Source organism: Sarcophilus harrisii, chromosome 4, assembly GCF_902635505.1.
Source record: "Sarcophilus harrisii chromosome 4, mSarHar1.11, whole genome shotgun sequence".
Classification (NCBI taxonomy): Eukaryota; Metazoa; Chordata; class Mammalia; order Dasyuromorphia; family Dasyuridae; genus Sarcophilus; species Sarcophilus harrisii.
Window position 1 is genome coordinate 348339580 of NC_045429.1, and position 16873 is coordinate 348356452.

At 39.5% G+C, this 16873-nt stretch overlaps 1 protein-coding gene across 10 annotated transcripts in view; it reads left to right on the forward strand.

Annotated features, from left to right (window-relative positions):
- Positions 1-16873, forward strand: part of MSI2 (musashi RNA binding protein 2) — a 521162-nt gene that overhangs the window by 455276 nt on the left and 49013 nt on the right. The gene's annotated exons all lie outside the window — the stretch shown is intronic.

The window sequence follows — 16873 nt, forward strand, 5'->3', positions numbered from 1 at the left end:
AGCCCCCGAAAGGGGAGCACAGGTGCAGCCAGTTTAATACAGATGACTTTCCTCGGAAAGTCAGATTGGTTTTTGTTTTTAACATTTGAGAACGCTGCATCAGTTCTCTCTCTTTTTGGTGGTTTGGAAAGGGAAAAACTTGGAGCATGGACCTGCTTTGGTTGAAGCCAGTGAAATTTCAAAAGGACATTCTCTCTGAGGGGAAAAAAGCCCTGTCACCATCCTTCTCAGGACTTAATTGTCAGCTGTGGGAAGAGATGTGACCACAGAACTCTGACTGTAACATCTGTCTCCTCCTTTGGAATCAGTAAAGATTCTACCAAGTGGAATTGGAGATGAAAGAGAGTATGGAACTTGGAGAGAGAGGATATAGGGGTGATGCAGCCCATATTCCCCCAATCGCTCTCACTCTGTCTGGCAATCGATTCTTTTCTTTCATCTCCAGTTCCATATCTTTCCTCTCTTCCTCTATGACAGTTCTCAGAATTCTAGTAATCAGTGTGTCTCCATCATGCTGTACCAGTGATCCTTTCCTTTTGGTTCTCCCTTCCCTTTCAATGTCAACCGTGTGTCCCCCAGCACATCTTCCCTCCCAGAGTTATTGTTGATCCCTGCTGCTATGGACTTGGTTCTTAGGTACCTCTTCAAGTGCATTTATGATCTCCTTATTCCAGGAACAATCAAGGAGCAAGTAAAAACAACCACACCTTAGTCCGGTATCAGAGACCTAGGGGGTTTTGCTAAAAACCAACTTTTCTTTTGGACTACTCATTGAATATGTACATTAGATGCCAAATCCCCCTTTTAAAAGGAAATATGACCTGAATATTTAAAAAGCCAGAATTTCTTCCTATCTACCAGTAGTCAAACTAGAATCATTTGTTTCCGCTGAAAATGAAAAGCCAAGAGATTTGGATTTTAGTCTCAACTCAACCCCTAAATTCTGCTGTGTAATCTTAGGAATGTTCCTAACCTTTCTGGCCTCCTCATTCATCCTGTCAAAATCAGAGCTTAATATAATACTTATCCCAGTTCACCTCCTATAAGGACAGATATGATAGTCCTTGTGAACATACCCAGAGTTCTTTGACAAAAAGATGCCATATGTCATTTGTACAATCTGGAGGCTAGAAAAGAAGGATGTGATTTAATCACTTTGATACCTGTTCTGTCATCCCATCAAGTAAGATTTGCACTTCCATCCCTAGATTTTCATAGTTCAGTGTTTCTCTGACTTGATCATTATTATTATTATTATTATTATCATTAATCTTTCCTTATTCTTTTTTCTTTCTCCCTCCCCCTACTCTAGCACTTATCTTTTCAGTTTAATCTATTAATTTCTGTTCTTATTTCACTTTACAGACTATTTGCCGATATCACAAGACATAATTTTCATCAAGTAGTTCTTAAAGAGGCATGACAAATTGGGGTTTACTACTATTGCTAATGGGAGAGCGAGATAGAGCTAGGAAGAGATGGGGGAGGGATGGAGGAAGGAATGGAGAGAAAGGAGGTAAATGATGGGGAAGAGAAGGAGAGGGAAAAGGAGAAGTCTAGGTGACCCTGTTTGTAATCAGTGAATCCTCTTTGTCCTAGCTGGCTGCACTCTGAATGAACTTTTTTTTTTATTTCCTATTTTTAAAATGGCTCCATGGCTTCCTTCAGTGTATATGTTTTATTTGTTCTTTTCTCTTTTTTTCTTTTTTTCCTTATTTTATTACCCTCTTCTCATCACATTTGCTTCTTGCATGCTCTGTAAATGGCTGCTTGCCTTGTAACCTATGACAGACAGAGGAAGCTTCTCATGGGTTTTTTTTGGTTCGTTTTTTGTTTTTTGGCCCATTAGAATTGCATTGATTTCACTGATATCCTGGCTAAATGCTAGGGCTTCTCATGACTATGTAGCAGACTTAGCAGTGGATACTGATGTCTTCTTTTTGAGATTGTTGGGCATTATAGAGAGTGGGTATAATTATCCTATCCAAGATGCACAATTCTGTTCCACAAAAATTAATCTAGGGAGCTGGCAAATGTGTAATTATCTGATCAATCTCCCATTGGGTCCGATCCTTTGATGACTGATACTATAATCACATCTCTCCCTAATATGGGAAGCTTAGATAAAACAGCAGCACCCAGGTACACTCAGGATTAGGGTCACATAGGGAATGAGCAAAGCTAAAATTCTCCTTACCTACCTTACCCTCATCTACTTTGAGACTGTGGTTTCCTCTCTGGTACCATTGGATCCAAGACAGTTAACCAGTTTCCCTGGGCATGAGGGGATGCAACTTATGTCTCTGACTAGGAAGCACTCCATTTTTCATAGCCTCAGTTTTCTCCTCTGTAAAATGAGGGAACTGGGATTAGGTAGCCTATAAAGTTCTCTCCAGAGAGTTACAGAATTTAAAGCTAGGTAGAAAGGTGTAAGAAATCAACTGATCTAATCTCATTTTATATAAATAAAGAAACTGAGGTTCAGAGATTTGCTTAAAGTTACATAGTAGCAGTGCAGGAATTAAAATCTAGGTCCATGACTCAGAGCCATGTTATTTTGTTGTTGTTGAGTCATGTCCAACTCTTCATAACCCTATTTGGAGTTTCCTTGGCAGAGATGCTGAAGTGTTTTGCCATTTCCTTCTCCAGTTCATTTTACAGACGAGGAACTGAGGCAAACTGGATTAAGTGATTTATCCAGGTTCACACAGGCCAAATTTGAATTCAGGAAGTTGTCTTCCTGATTCCCAGCCACCTAGCTGTCCTTAAAGCCATACTAACTGTAGCTCAATCAATCACTATAATCTGATGGAAGCTACGGTTCCTTCCCCCCTTTTGGTATTTATCCCCTTTTTGTCAACCTCTTGGCTCATTTAAATGTAGAAATATCTCCAATTCAGACCTCTTTTCAAAGTACTTAAGTTTGTGAAAAGTGATCTAATGCTTATATTAGGAAGGTACTATATTTAATATTTGTTAATCTGTGTGTTTGGATATCAGTGGCTCAGATGTTCAGCAACAGCAGTCCTGCTAGTCATTTCATTAAAGATGCTTGATGCCCTAACTGGTTGGCTTCCTTTTATTTTCCTTCAGGCAGTGGGCTTCCTTATTATATTTTTTTAATCTTATGGCTGCTTTCCATTCCCTTCCTCTGTTTTGTTTTGCTATGAATTGCTTCTCTTTGGTGAACTTATCCTAGGATGCATGACTTTGCAAACGTTTTTAGCCATTGTGAATTTTCTCATTTTTGTAAATAGCTCATCTGTGCTACTCCCTAATGACATTTTTTTTTTCCTGTAAGCAAGTGAGGTAGAAAAATAAATTGTTTACCAGAGACATGCTGTGTGCTGTTCTCTCTTAGCTTTGCAGTTTCCTAGTCTTGCTTTGGGGAAGGTGAAAGCACCAAATAACCAGTACCAATGACAGCTGGATTTTTAAAATTATAAAAGCATTCTAATTTCCCTTTTATGCACACTCCACTTTATATGTTCTTTTGGTTTGAGGGGCACAGGACTGCTAGAAATGCATCCTGCCATTGTGTATCTAGACCACAAAGCATCTGTGTCTTACCACTTAGTTATAGTAGTTTCTCCCCCTCTCCAGACACTCTCTCCCTTAGTTAACAGCTACCATCACAGTACCCAAAGGTTATGTGCAGGGTCCCCTTTTTTGGTTCCTAAAGGTCTGGTTTAGTGCTGGGAATGATCTGGTTTCTGCATGTTGAACCCCAGAGTTGTAGTAGTTTTCTAAAACTATGGAGATAAGTGGGACTGGATGAAATAACAAAGCATTATGAGGTTCCCCAGCATGATGGGAGAAAACCAAGAACAGGCATCCGTTTCTTAGAGGACTAGATTTGAAAGCTGGAGTCCTAGGTGCCAATTCTGCCTCTCTCTTACCAGCTACAAAACCTTGAGCAACTTATTTAACTTTACCTCAATCTTGTTTTCCTCTATAAAATAAGTGGATTGAATTTAGTGGTACCTAAGGATCCTTCCGTAATCTAAACTACTCTTTGATCTTTTTTCTTCCTTTCATTGCCTCTTGACTCTATCTTCTACTAGGATATCCTTTTGCTTCCCTTTCTCCCTATGCTTCCCAAAACTTTTTCCTCCTCCTCCTTTTGCTCTTCTTCATCCAAGCTTTAGGCTTTCCATTGTCATCTTCCAGACTTGCTGCAACATCCCCTTTCTCTTCCCCAAAGTCAGGATAAGAGAGAAGTGGGAGCTGGTTTTCATTCCCAGGTTGTAGTACTCTTGTCAGTTGTAGAGTATGAGTCTGAGTCACTCTAAGGAGTTTAGCTTAGAGCCTCTTGACCTCATTATCTTCCCGAAAGACATTACCACTTTGGGGGCAAGCAGTAGGGCCAAATATAGAATCTAGAGCTATTTTTCCCAGCATTGTTTGGTATGAAATGTGATCTTGGGTTTTCCAGCTGGGTATTCCTACACAAATCTATCCTCCACCCTAATGAACATTCTTTGATGCTGGGTGCACCCACCTTTCCATTCCCTTCCATATCTTTCCATTTGTCCATGTGTTCCATATGTAAGACCTTGAGGAGTGATTCAGTAAGCCCTATCCCCACTAATGGAAAAGCAGCTCAATGCTGTGCCTCATTGATGATAAGTAAAGAGCCTCATCTGGGAATTCAGATGAACTCTAATGGATCTGTCTCATTGTGGGTATATCTCTTGGATATGAAAGAAAAGTACATAAACCTCCTCACAGTATGATGGAAGAGAAAGACCCCTAGATTCAAAGTCTCAGAGAACCTGGGTTCTAATTCTAACTCTGCTACTCAGTATCTATGTGATGCTGGGAAAACTCAGTCCTGGAAGAGGCAGCATGGTGGAACACTTCGCCTTGAGTCCTGCCTCTTTCATTTACCATCTGTGAGACCTTGGAAAAATCACTTCACTGTCTTAGTGACCTTGGGAAAGACATGTGAGGCCATCTCTTATTCCCAGTTCTCTCTAATTAATGGATCAGACTAGATGAATTTTTAACGTGCTTTCTACTCTAAATCTTCTGGTTTCTATACTTCATTCTATGGGATAATAAACATTAATAATAACATTTCTAAGCCTCAATTTGTCCTATTGCTTCAACTTAACTCCAAATTTCTTTAGTCCCAATTCTCTTTTTTTTAAATTTTATTATAGCTTTTTATTTACAAGATATGCATGGGTAATTTTTCAGCATTGACAATTGCAAAACCTTTTGTTCCAACTTTTCCCCTCCTTCCACCCACCCCCTCCCCCAGCTGGCAGGTTGAACAATGCATGTTAAATATGTTCAAATATAAATTAAATATAATATATGTATACATGTCCAAACAGTTATTTTTCTGTATAAAAAGAATTGGACTTTGAAATAGTGTACTATTAGCCTGTGAAGGAAATCAAAAATGCAGGGGGACAAAAATAGAGGGATTGGGAATTCTATGTAGTAGTTCATAGTCATCTCCCAGAGTTCTTTCCCTGGGTGTAGCTGGTTCAATTCATTACTGTTCTATTGGAACTGATTTGGTTCATCTCATTGTTGAAGATAGTCCCAGTTCTCAATGTGAGGAAAACAGTAGAATTCTCAGTGCCAGACAGTCAGCTCCAAATGCTGGACATATTATTTGGAAGACCTGGTCTAGATCTTGACTCAGTTACTAGCTATGATGACCATGGGCAAGTAATATAAGGTGACCATGGGCAAGTAATATAAGGTGACCATGGGCTCACCTTCACTTTCCTATTTGTCAAGTGGGAATTTCAATAGCCCCTCCCTCAAAGAGCAATTATAGAGTTCAAATTATATATTGCATATAAAGTTATTTATAAACCATATATATGCATATATATATGTTGTTGTTTGTTAATTTTCAGTCATGTCTGATTCTTTGCAATCCCATTTGGGGTTTTCTTGGCAGAAGTACTGCAATGGTTTGCCATTTCTTCCTCCACTTCATTTTACAGAGGAGGAAACTGAGATAAACAGGGTTAAGCAATTTGGCCAAAGTCACACAGTTAATGAGCATCTGAGGTCAATTTTGAATTCAGGAAGATAGGTCTTCCTGATTCCATTCTGGCTCTCTACACACTAGCTGCTTCCTAAAAAGTGTGTGTGTGTGTGTGTGTGTGTGTGTGTGTGTGTGTGAGAGAGAGAGAGAGAGAGAGAGAGAGAGAGAGAGAGAGAGAGAGAGAGAGAGAGAGAGCGAGAGAGAGAGAGCAAGCACAACAGCAATTATTGCAAAATCAGGCAAAGATTTTTCTACCTCTGCCTTCTTCAAATGAAGTCTATTATTCAAAAAAGCATTTATTAAGCACTTACTTTGTGTCAAGCACTTAACCAAGAATCCAGATCATCCCAGTTCTCTTTAACTCTAGAATCATAGAATGTGGGAACCAGAAGAACCCTAAAGATAATCTACCCTGTGAGCATTTAACTTCTAGTTTTCTTGCTTCTTTAGAGATTGAGCAAACTATGTTTCAAGGGCTAAATTCTGAAGCAGCCTATTTTTGTGCAGTCTTCTAAATAAGAATGGCTTTTATATTTTTTAAATAAAATAAAACTTTATTCAAAAACATAAAAAAAATCTGTACAAAAACGGGCATTCAGTGCTATTGTAGTCTTTTGGTCCCAGAACTGCCTTCACCATTCATCTCATGAAAAAAACCAAGGCCTTCAGGGGCTTTCTGGGCAGTTGTGATTCCTAAGCCTGAAATCTTCTATCAGTCAATCAGCCAGTATTAATTATTCAGGCTGTGTGTCAGGCTCTGGTGATGACTTGGTTCTCTCTTTTGGGTTGCAGTGGGGCTCGAATGCCACTAGCTTTTGAATGGTGGTCTAATCCTTGCATAGGGAAGGAGGCTTTCTCTTAAATCTGAAGATTTCACATTTTGGGTTCCAGATTGTATGTATATGCACAAGCACACATCTGTACATACCTGGATATGGTGTAACTCTGCATAGTATAATGAAAAGGGGGGGGGGATTTGAATTCAGAGGACAGGGGTTAAAAACTTCAGCTCTTTACTTCTACTTGAGTCTGCCTTGAACAGGTCACTTAATTTCTCTTATACTGAGTTTCTTCATCTTTAAAGTTAGATTCAATGATCTCTAGGTCATTGTGAGAAATCTAGCAATTTATCTATGAACATATGATTCTTTGAACAGCATATATTGCTGTATAAAGATACATTGAATAGCAACCCTCCAAAATTAAAAAACAACAACAACTTGTCATACCTCTCTAATAAAACTATAGCAATCTCCTTAAGAAAAATTTTTTATCCTGAACGCAATTTTTTATCCTAACAAAATGGCTTGTACTTAGTAGATGCTTAATAAATCCTTGTAAAATTATCAGCAGCTCCTGATAATGAATGGATCAATGCATGCAAAACTTCAGTCATCTTGTGCATTTTCTCTTTTGGAATTATACCTGGCCAGATTTTTTTTAAAAGCAAAACTGCTTCCTCCTGTAATCCAACAATTTGTAATTCAGTGATTCCACATTCATTTGACTATTTTTTTTTTTAATCACAGGGGTTGTTAACTTCTTTTGTATCATGAATCTCTTGGGCAATCTAATGAAGTTTATGGATTCCTTCTCAAAAAAATGTTTTTAAATGCATAAAATAAAATATACAGAATTATAAAGAAAATAAATTATGTTGAAATACAGCTATTGAAAATATTTTTAAAAACAAGATGTGAACCTAGGTTTGTCAGGAGAGTGGCAAACTTGCTGCTTACAAAGGAAAAGAATCTTTTATTGCCTTCTAAAGCCAAATGGAAATAATTTAAGGATTATCTATTGTTGAGGATTTTCTTTGCCCCTACTCTTTTCCCTTAGAGAGTTGACTCTTTCCAAATGAAAAGGAATTTTATGGGCTTAACTTTTTGGGTCAATTTACTTTCCCCTGGAGAGTTTACCAGGAAGATAAAGGAAGACGTGAATAGTGGATATAGTAATAGAAGGTAGGAAGAGGAGCATGAGATGATAGGTTAGAGATCAGCTTCTCAGAGTCTCAGCTCTGTATGACTGAAGCATTCAGGGGCCTCAGTTTCCTCATCTGGCCAGTAGAGATAATAATATCCATCTCACAAATAATGCCTCATAGGGTTCTCATGATGGCCGCTAGATGATTCAGTAGATAGAGCCCTGAGATTGGAATCAGGAAGATTTTTCTTCATGAGTTCAAATCTGACCTCAGATAACTAGCTGTGTGACCCTGGGCATCATTTAACCCTGTTTGCCTCAATTTCCTCATCTGCAAAATAAGCCTAGAAAAAGTGACAAATCACTCCAGTACCTCTGCCAAGAAAACCCCAAATGGCTTCACATATGGAGTCACTTCTGAAATGACTCAACAACAACAAAAGGATTCTTATGAGGATTACATGAGTTGAGATTTCCTCCCCCCCCAAAAAAAGTAATAATAAATAAGTGAATTAATAAACTAATTAATTAGTTAAAAGGGGTAGTTAGGTGTCACAGTTGATAGAACAGTGGCCCTGGAGTCATCAGGAGGACTTGAGTTCAAATCCTTCCTCAGATACTTACTAGCTGTGTGACCCCAAGTAAGTCATTTAACCTCAATTACTTCCTTTAAAAAATTACATTCTTAAAGTAGCTATTATGTGCTGGCCAAAAATGTTCCATACCTATGAAAAGGATGTGATGAAGCAACAGAGCAGTATAGCTGAAAGAATCTGGAGAGTCAAATAATCTGAATTCCCATCCTAGCACTGCTGCCCAAATACATCGTGACTGGACAGACTATAGAAGGAATTGGAGCATTCATGTAGTCCAACTCCCTTACTTGAAAAACAGGGAAATGAAGGCTCAGGGAGAACCTTGGGCTTGAATTCAGAAGACCTGGCTCTTCTCTCTTTGTCTCATCATGGCGCCATTGAAACAATGGCTGACTTTGATGTCAAAGATCCTGGGCTTAAATCTTTCCTCTGTCACACATTACCTGCGATTTTACATAAATCCCTTAGCCTCAATTTTCCTTATCTAAAAATATAAGCAGGTAGGACCTAATGGATTTTTTGGCTGATTCTTATCTGCAAAATAGGAATATTAATATTTAGACTATTTTTGAGGGTTGTGAGGAAAGCATTCTATAAACTATAAAATATGTGTATTTATACATATGTATATGTATATACATGTATACATTTATATATACATATATGCTTATTATTGTTGTTATTGTAAGAGACAACAGATCTAATGTAATATACTAAGAGCTAACCTCAGAGTTAGAAAGACCCAAGTTTAGAGACCAATTCTTACACATATTAGCTAGGAAAATCACAATGTCTCAATGCCTCAGTAGCTGTCTAAGATTATAACTTTAGATGAGATGCCTTCTATGTGTTGGTGGAGGGAATTTCTATCCTGGAAGTTACCTACTGATCTTTTACCCCTCCCCCCAAAAAATATAATTGCCGAGCACCATATAACAATGTCTAATGAGAGAGACCTCGTTGTAGCTTTTTCTTTTTGTCTTACCATTTGCTAAGGGATTTAATTCTGATTTAATGCCCTTCTCTCCACAGCACTGACCATCACCCTACTCTATTTAAAATTGCAGCAGGGGCTTCCTGGCTCATACAGATTTACAAAATCCATAATAAGTCTGCCAGCATGAACTTAATTACCCTTCTTCAAGCCCTTCACTTTTAATTTCCATCAGCAAAAGCAAATGACACGTCTAGACCTTTTAAAAATAAATAAATAAATCGCTCAAGAGTGTGCATCTGTTGACTGAAGGTGAGAAGTGACACCAGGCTTGTGAGAATGCCAGGGTCCCTATAAAGCAAGGGACGGCTGGAAGCTTTTCAAGCCAAAAGGCAAACAGTATTTGCTTCTGTCACTTCCTCCTTCTCCTGGAACTAAAGATAGGGACCTCAGTGAGCCCAGAACTTCTCCCACTCTTTGGCCAGGGTCATTTGCTAGTAAGATGAGCCAGGAGGCAGGAAGCTCATGCCCAGGAGGATCTCCCTGACAACCTTCTCTTGCTTTTTAGTCTATTCTGGGCTGTGCCCAAAAGATAGAAAAGCTGTCCTCTCCTGGATAATTGTTGGGTGAGACTCTTCCAAGTAAACCTTCTTTCTTTTCAAGTTTCTTCTAGTTCTAAATCTTTGAGTCTCCTATTCTTCCTTTCACTACCCCCCCAAAAAAAAGAGTAAATGTCTCCCATTTTTTACTTCAACCTTAGATATATGCTCCATCTAGTCTATTCATTTCAGCAAACATTTATTGCGGACCTCCCATTCTCTGAGGTGCATTGTATGCAATGATGAATAAAGAGCTACCCTCAGAGCCAAGAAAACCTGAGTTCAAGTCTCGCTTCTGATATGTACTGAGGAAGTAATTTAATGGTTTGGTATTCTAGGCAACTGTCTGTAATGATAAGTTGCAGAGATATTGATAACCTGTCTTGATAGAGGGAATTTTCTCAACTTGGAGCCCTCTAAATCAATGAAATCAGAGGTCCATTTCCTATCTTTTATCTTTGGCTATGTTTCAGACTATAATATCTACTCTCAGAGAGCTTCTACTCTAATAGGAAGGAAAGAAACATGTATGTGTGTGTATATATATATATATATATATATGTATGTATTATGTGTGTATGTGTTAAATAAGTTAACATGTAACATGCTTTGCAAAACTAAAAACTCTATATAGATGCCAGCTATTGTCATTATTATTAAATATAAAGTAATTTAAGGGAAGAACGGAGCTCACTGACCATTGGAGTCTAGAAAGGTCTTTCCTAATAAGATCCATGGAAATGCATCTGGACAAAAGTTAGGAATTCTCAAAAGCAAAAGTGAGGAATGAATCATCCCAAGGATAGGGGGACATTCTGTAAAAGATGTGAAGACAGAAGATGGGGTGGGACGGACAGAGAATAGGAGATGCAAGGCAAGGTGTTCTTGGACACACCATCACTCTTGGCAGTCAGAGAACTTCTGGAAACATTTCCTTTCTCTTCCAGCTGGTTCTTCCCTGCTCTTTGCTGAGCAGAGAAGCAGCTGTTAGAAGCTCACCCCTCCAACCCCTTCCACTTTGAGTAGGCCACAGTTGGAACAGCTGGGAAATTTGACAAGAATAATTGTTTGGGGAAGCAGAAGAGGCCAAAACAAAAACGAGCTTACGAAGGAGAAAACAGGATTACCTTCAGACTGCAGGAGACAATTCAGGTCCTTGTAAATTTACTTTGGGCCTGAGCAGGCCTCAAGCCCTCCTGGAGGATCTGTAAAGAACCGTGTTAGTGGATAGTATGTGGTTTATGAAACAAATAAACAGAGATTATCAATTCCACTGGATGACATTGAGCTCAGGTTTTCTAGGGGCTTAAAGAGAGCTGAGAATTATACTATATCCTTGAATCCAAAGTTTTGTGGGAAGGTACAATCATGGAGCTTTCCTGAGCATGTGGAAAGATAGCTTGCTTCCAGTGGTCTCACTGCTTTGATGAAATCAATCTGTTAATCTGAAGAGGATCATATATGAGGAGACCCAATATAGGACTCAGAGATAGTAGCACCTACAATGTTCCCAGAAATAATTACCAGAGCAGTGAATCTCTCAGACAACTAGCTCTAAAACCCATTAATATTTTCTCGCCTTGAATGAAAAGTGAATGGAAATCAGCCATGGTTTTACTGCCCCAGAGCTGACTTGGAGATTTGTATCCCACTTTCAGGAAAGATTGGTGATGTTCAGTTGTGTCTGCCTCTTCATGACCCCATTTGGGGTTTTCTTGGCAGAGATACTGGAGTGGGTTTGCCATTTCCTTCTCCATCTCATTTTACAAATGAGAAAACTGAGGCAAATAAGGTGAAGTGATTTGCCGTGGGCCACATAGCTAATATGTGTCTGGGACCAGATTTGAACTCATGAAGATGAGTCCTCCTGACTTCAAGACTGGTGTTCTATCCTAGATGTCTAGTCAAGTCATCAGTCATTTATCCATCACCTACTATGGTGTGGGTAGATACTGTGCTAAACTCTGGGATATGGAGACAAATAAGAACAATCCCTTCACTCAAAGAACTTATATATATATATATATATATATATATATATATATATATATATATATATATATATATATATATATATAATAAAATAAAATATATAGCATAGAGTGAACTCTGGACATTCCAAAAGAGAAATGTTGTCCTTAATAGCATTGGAAGGGAGACCTAAATATTGCTGGCTGAGCTATGAAGGATAGGAGCTTTCCCTGGGCTCTCTTCCCGTTCTAGCCATCCTCCACACAGAATTCATTTTCATTTTCCAATGGAAGCTACCATATTTTCTATATTTTCCATTGGGCTTGAAGGCCAAAGAAATCTCCCCTTGCAAGAGTGGTTTTGTAATCCTAGATCTGGAGCAAGGAGGGATCTCACAGGCCATTGAATCTATCTTTACACCCTCCTTATTTTACAGAGGAAGAAATTGGGTGTTTTTAGCTTCAAGTGACTTTTCTAAGGTGACATGGGGAAGAAATGACAGTCAGGATTTGACTCTGGTTCTGTGGGTGCACAGCCACTACTTTTTCCAAGGCCCTACAATATCTCCCTTCTTGTCATAACCAGGGAGAATTATGGGATAATAGATATAGAGACCTGGTAGTCAAATCCTTCATTATTTATAGATGAGGAAACCAGAACACAGGAGGTTGTGTTTTATCCAAGGTCACACAGCTAGTTAGTGTTCTCGATATCCAGAGCCAGTGCTCTTTCCACTAGAAGCAGCTGGCTCTGGAATCTGATTTCAGATTCTACCTCAGACATTACTCACTTGATTTCTGCTTGCCTTTGTTCCCTCAGTTGTAAAATGGGAATAAGAATAGGATCTATTTCCCAAGATGGTTGTGAGGATCAAATGAGATATTCATAAAGGACTTAGCACAGTATGTGATAGGTGTTTAATAAATGCTTATTCTCTCTCCCTATTCCCTTTCCTAGAACTGACAGAAAAAAGAAAACCATGAAAAGAGCTTTTTGGGGATTGTATCAGAGCTCTTGGAAATGAAGATGTTTCCTAGAAACTTGCTCTTGGAGAGGGACACTCAACCTAATTTGTGTCATAGACCTTTTTGCTGGGAAAATAGAGGACAGAAAAACCTGGGGTAAACACAATCTGGGTTCAGACAATTTCTTATTTCAGAGAGACGGGCATCAGTCAATAGGAGTGTTCTCCTTAAAAAGGGCTGAGGACCCAGTACCCAGCACACTGGTCAGTCTGATCAGGCCTAGAATCCCTTCTTAGAATACTGGTTTTTTTGTTTGCTTGTTTTTTTTTTTTTTTAATACATAGTATTATAAAAGAATTCACAGAATCCTTGAAATTTATCCACAGTCCTGCTGTTTGGAGCCCCTATCTAAGAACCGCTGCTTTTGTACCTCTCATTCCCTCCTCAAAATCTCCCAGAAGGGCAATACTGCCCTCCATTTTGGATTGTTTGGACTTTGCTGAAAACCCAAAGATTGGCTCTTCAACTGGGCATCTTGTTTGACCATTTGGTTGTGAGTGTTGCAGTGGTCTTCTGTCCTGCCCAAGAACTTTGAAACTGAGCTGGTTGGAGACCAGGCTTGGGGCTTACAAGACTGCTGCTTCCTGGCCAATGTCCAACTAGGGAGTCCGTGGGTTTGGATTTTTGCCTCCAGAAGAGTTGAACAGCCCCGTTCTTTCTTTAAAAATTATGTTGATTGATTGATTTTTATATGCAAATATTATCTCTTTCCCCTTTAGTGCCCCTCCCAATTAAACAAAAAAGATTTTTCACAATAAACATGCATACAAACAAAACAAATTTTTCTATTGGCTGAGTATACAGGGCTCATTTTGGATTTTAACGATATTATAACATTTAAACAACTCTTGTGAGATAGATGTTATAATTATCCCAATTTTACAGATAAGGAAACTAAGATTGGAAAAAGGTATTAAGTGTCTGGGACAGGATTTGAATTCAGGTCTTTCTAATTTAATTCCAAGTCCAGTGCTCTAACCACTGCCCTACTAGCTGCCTTAAAATATCAAGGGAGGAGGTAAGTGATGTGATTCATCAACAGTCCTTCAAACTCAAGGTTTATCATAAGCAGCCCTATTCCTGGAACAAGTGTCCCCTTTAGACTCATCACTCCCCACCCCTCTATGCCACATAGTCACATACCCATGCCCTTCCCAGCTAGCCCCCTTTTGATGGTTAATCTAATCATAAGAACTTTGGATCCAATATTCTCGTAAAAGGGAGGATAGATTTGATGAGGCTCTTTCCAGCTCTTGCTTTAAGATGTCTGATCCTAAATGTTTAAGAACTGGACACCACACTTGAGTTTTTGAGGATCTGGTGCTTTTGAGTCTCATCTCTGGTTCTGGGCCCCCAGCTCTCTTCAAGGAGAAGAACACCCTCAATGACAAAGGCCTTTTTCCTGAAAGAAGTTGCCTGAAACTGGAGTGTTTCCACACAGAGCTTTTCTGCCAGAGAAGCTTTTGCTTCCCAGCAAAGCCCAGTATTGCTACTAAAAGGATAATATCACTTAATGAAAGAAATAATGCAAGAGGAAATCTGTGGGAAATGACAGCTATGAGCCTCTGAAAGCCAGCAGAGCCTGATCAAAGCAGTGCTAACATTATTTGAAAAGAGACAGAGAAGGCTGGGTTTTATTTCCCACCATCACCACTGCCCTTCTCCCCCTGCTTTGTCATGTTCTCTATTCACTTGGTGGGACTTAGTGGGCTGAGGATGAAGAGATAAGGGAGCTGGGTTTAGGCTTTACCTGACAGCCTCTGAAAAGAGAGCAAATAGCTGACCTGGAGAATTGTTCACTGGTGGAGAACAAAAAGTCACAAAGTGTCTGGGGAGGAGGGGAATGAGGCAGAGTTGGCTTCTTCACACAGCTTGTTCCTCAGCCCCCTCCAAGAGGGCTTCCCACTTTCTTCCTAACACTTTTCAGAACTGGAAAGTAATTCACACAAATACATACACCTTCTGCACATCCAGCACTGAACTCCACTCCCTCCCACCCGTCTGTCTCTCTTACTCCCTCTTGGCATCTAGGATTTAACTTTGCCTTTTTGGATGTTGCCTTACTCTTTAAAAAGCAAACCGCACCATTTTTCTAAAGGCAGCAAATGGATATATAGAGTGCTGGACCTGGAGTCAGAAAGATCATCTTTCTGAGTTCAAATCTGCCCTTATTAGCTGTGACCCCAGGCAAATCAATTGACCCCATTTGCCTCAGTTTCCTCATCTGTAAAATGACTTAGAATATCTCTGCCAGTATCTTTACCAAGAAAACCCCCAAATAAGGGCACAAATAATATTCACACATATTCTTTCTCCCCCCCCCCCCAATCGAGCTATATTTATTTCTACCTCTTTCTCTTTTTTTAATCTTTCTTCCCTTCCCTTCTCTCTGTCTATATATACATACATATATGTGTGTATATCTCCCTCTCTCTCTTTCTTTTTCTTCAACCCATTTCAAAACACAAAGAATTTGTCTTGAGACTTGAGCATAATGGACATTCTGAGCATGGGGGCTTAGATCAGCCTGAGCAGTAAAGGGTGTGAGACTTCCTTCCTTTTCCTTTCCTTCTCCCCTCCCTTCCTCTCTCTCAAAATACCCAACATGTGAGACTATCCTGGAAGCTGAATGACACTGAGATCATGATGCCCTTGTGTATCTGTGAGCCACTGTAGTCTTGAGTTATATATGGTAAGGTTTACTAAATTATGATAGGGTAGGCCAGGCTTCGAAACTTGGGGAGAAACATAGACCATCTAAGTCCATAATTTGTCTTGTTCGTCTTGTGCTGTTAACCTGCTATACAAGAGCTGTCCTTGGTCCTTCCTCTATACTTTCCTCCTCAATCAAGACAGACATGAAGAAAAGGGAACCTTTTTTTTTTTCCCTGAGGCAATTGGGGTTAAGTGACTTGCCTAGAGTCACACAGCCAGGAAGTATTAAGTGTCTGAGGTCAAATTTGAACTCAGGTCCTCATGACTTCAGGGCTGGTGCTCTATCCACTGCACCATCTAGCTGCCCCAAGGGAATCTTTCTTGTTGGATTATTTGTATAATTGAGGCACCAACTCGGTTCAGCTGAAAGCACATTGACTTTCTCCTTCCTCCCCCAGACTTCTCTTTCCACCTATTTCTAATCTAGAGACTCAATTGGAATCCATTTTTTAGCTGGAAAGTTAGACTTGTTCTTTAAGTCTGATTCTGATTGGTTACTTTTCTCTCTGGTCTTCTTTCTCTTCTTTCCCATTTCGTCCCCCTCTAGCCTTTAACACTGGCCTGGGTTATCTATGCTCTGCTCGGATGAATCAGATTAAATTCCAATCCCCAGCAATTGTTCAGAGCTTGGTCACCTGCAGGTACTTTTATCTAAGATTAGGGATAATGGATTTCTTTCCTCTTGTTAGCTGGGAGGTTTTCCCTCCCTTCTCTGACCTTTGCCCAACTGCACTCAATCTCAGAAAATAGATCCTTTGTTCCGGTATCTTTCTCTTGGCCGTCACTCCAATGACCAAACCCAGTTTCATGCCTCTTTTCACTGAGGAATCATCTCATATTTTGTTGGAAGTAAACAAAGAGACAGTGAAGTAGAGAAAACCAGTGCCTCTGTGGAAGAGAGATGGGTTATTGGGATTCTGTTTCTGACTTGAAGAACTTGAAATTGGGGTAAGAATGAAAAGGGAGGTTTGCTAAAAGAACCCTTTCCATAGATTTATCCTCTTGTTCACCACCTAACATATTTGATTGACCTTTTGGATATGACTTTCTTCTGTATGTGGAGGTGCCCTAGTAGAGGAAATAATTGTAGTCAT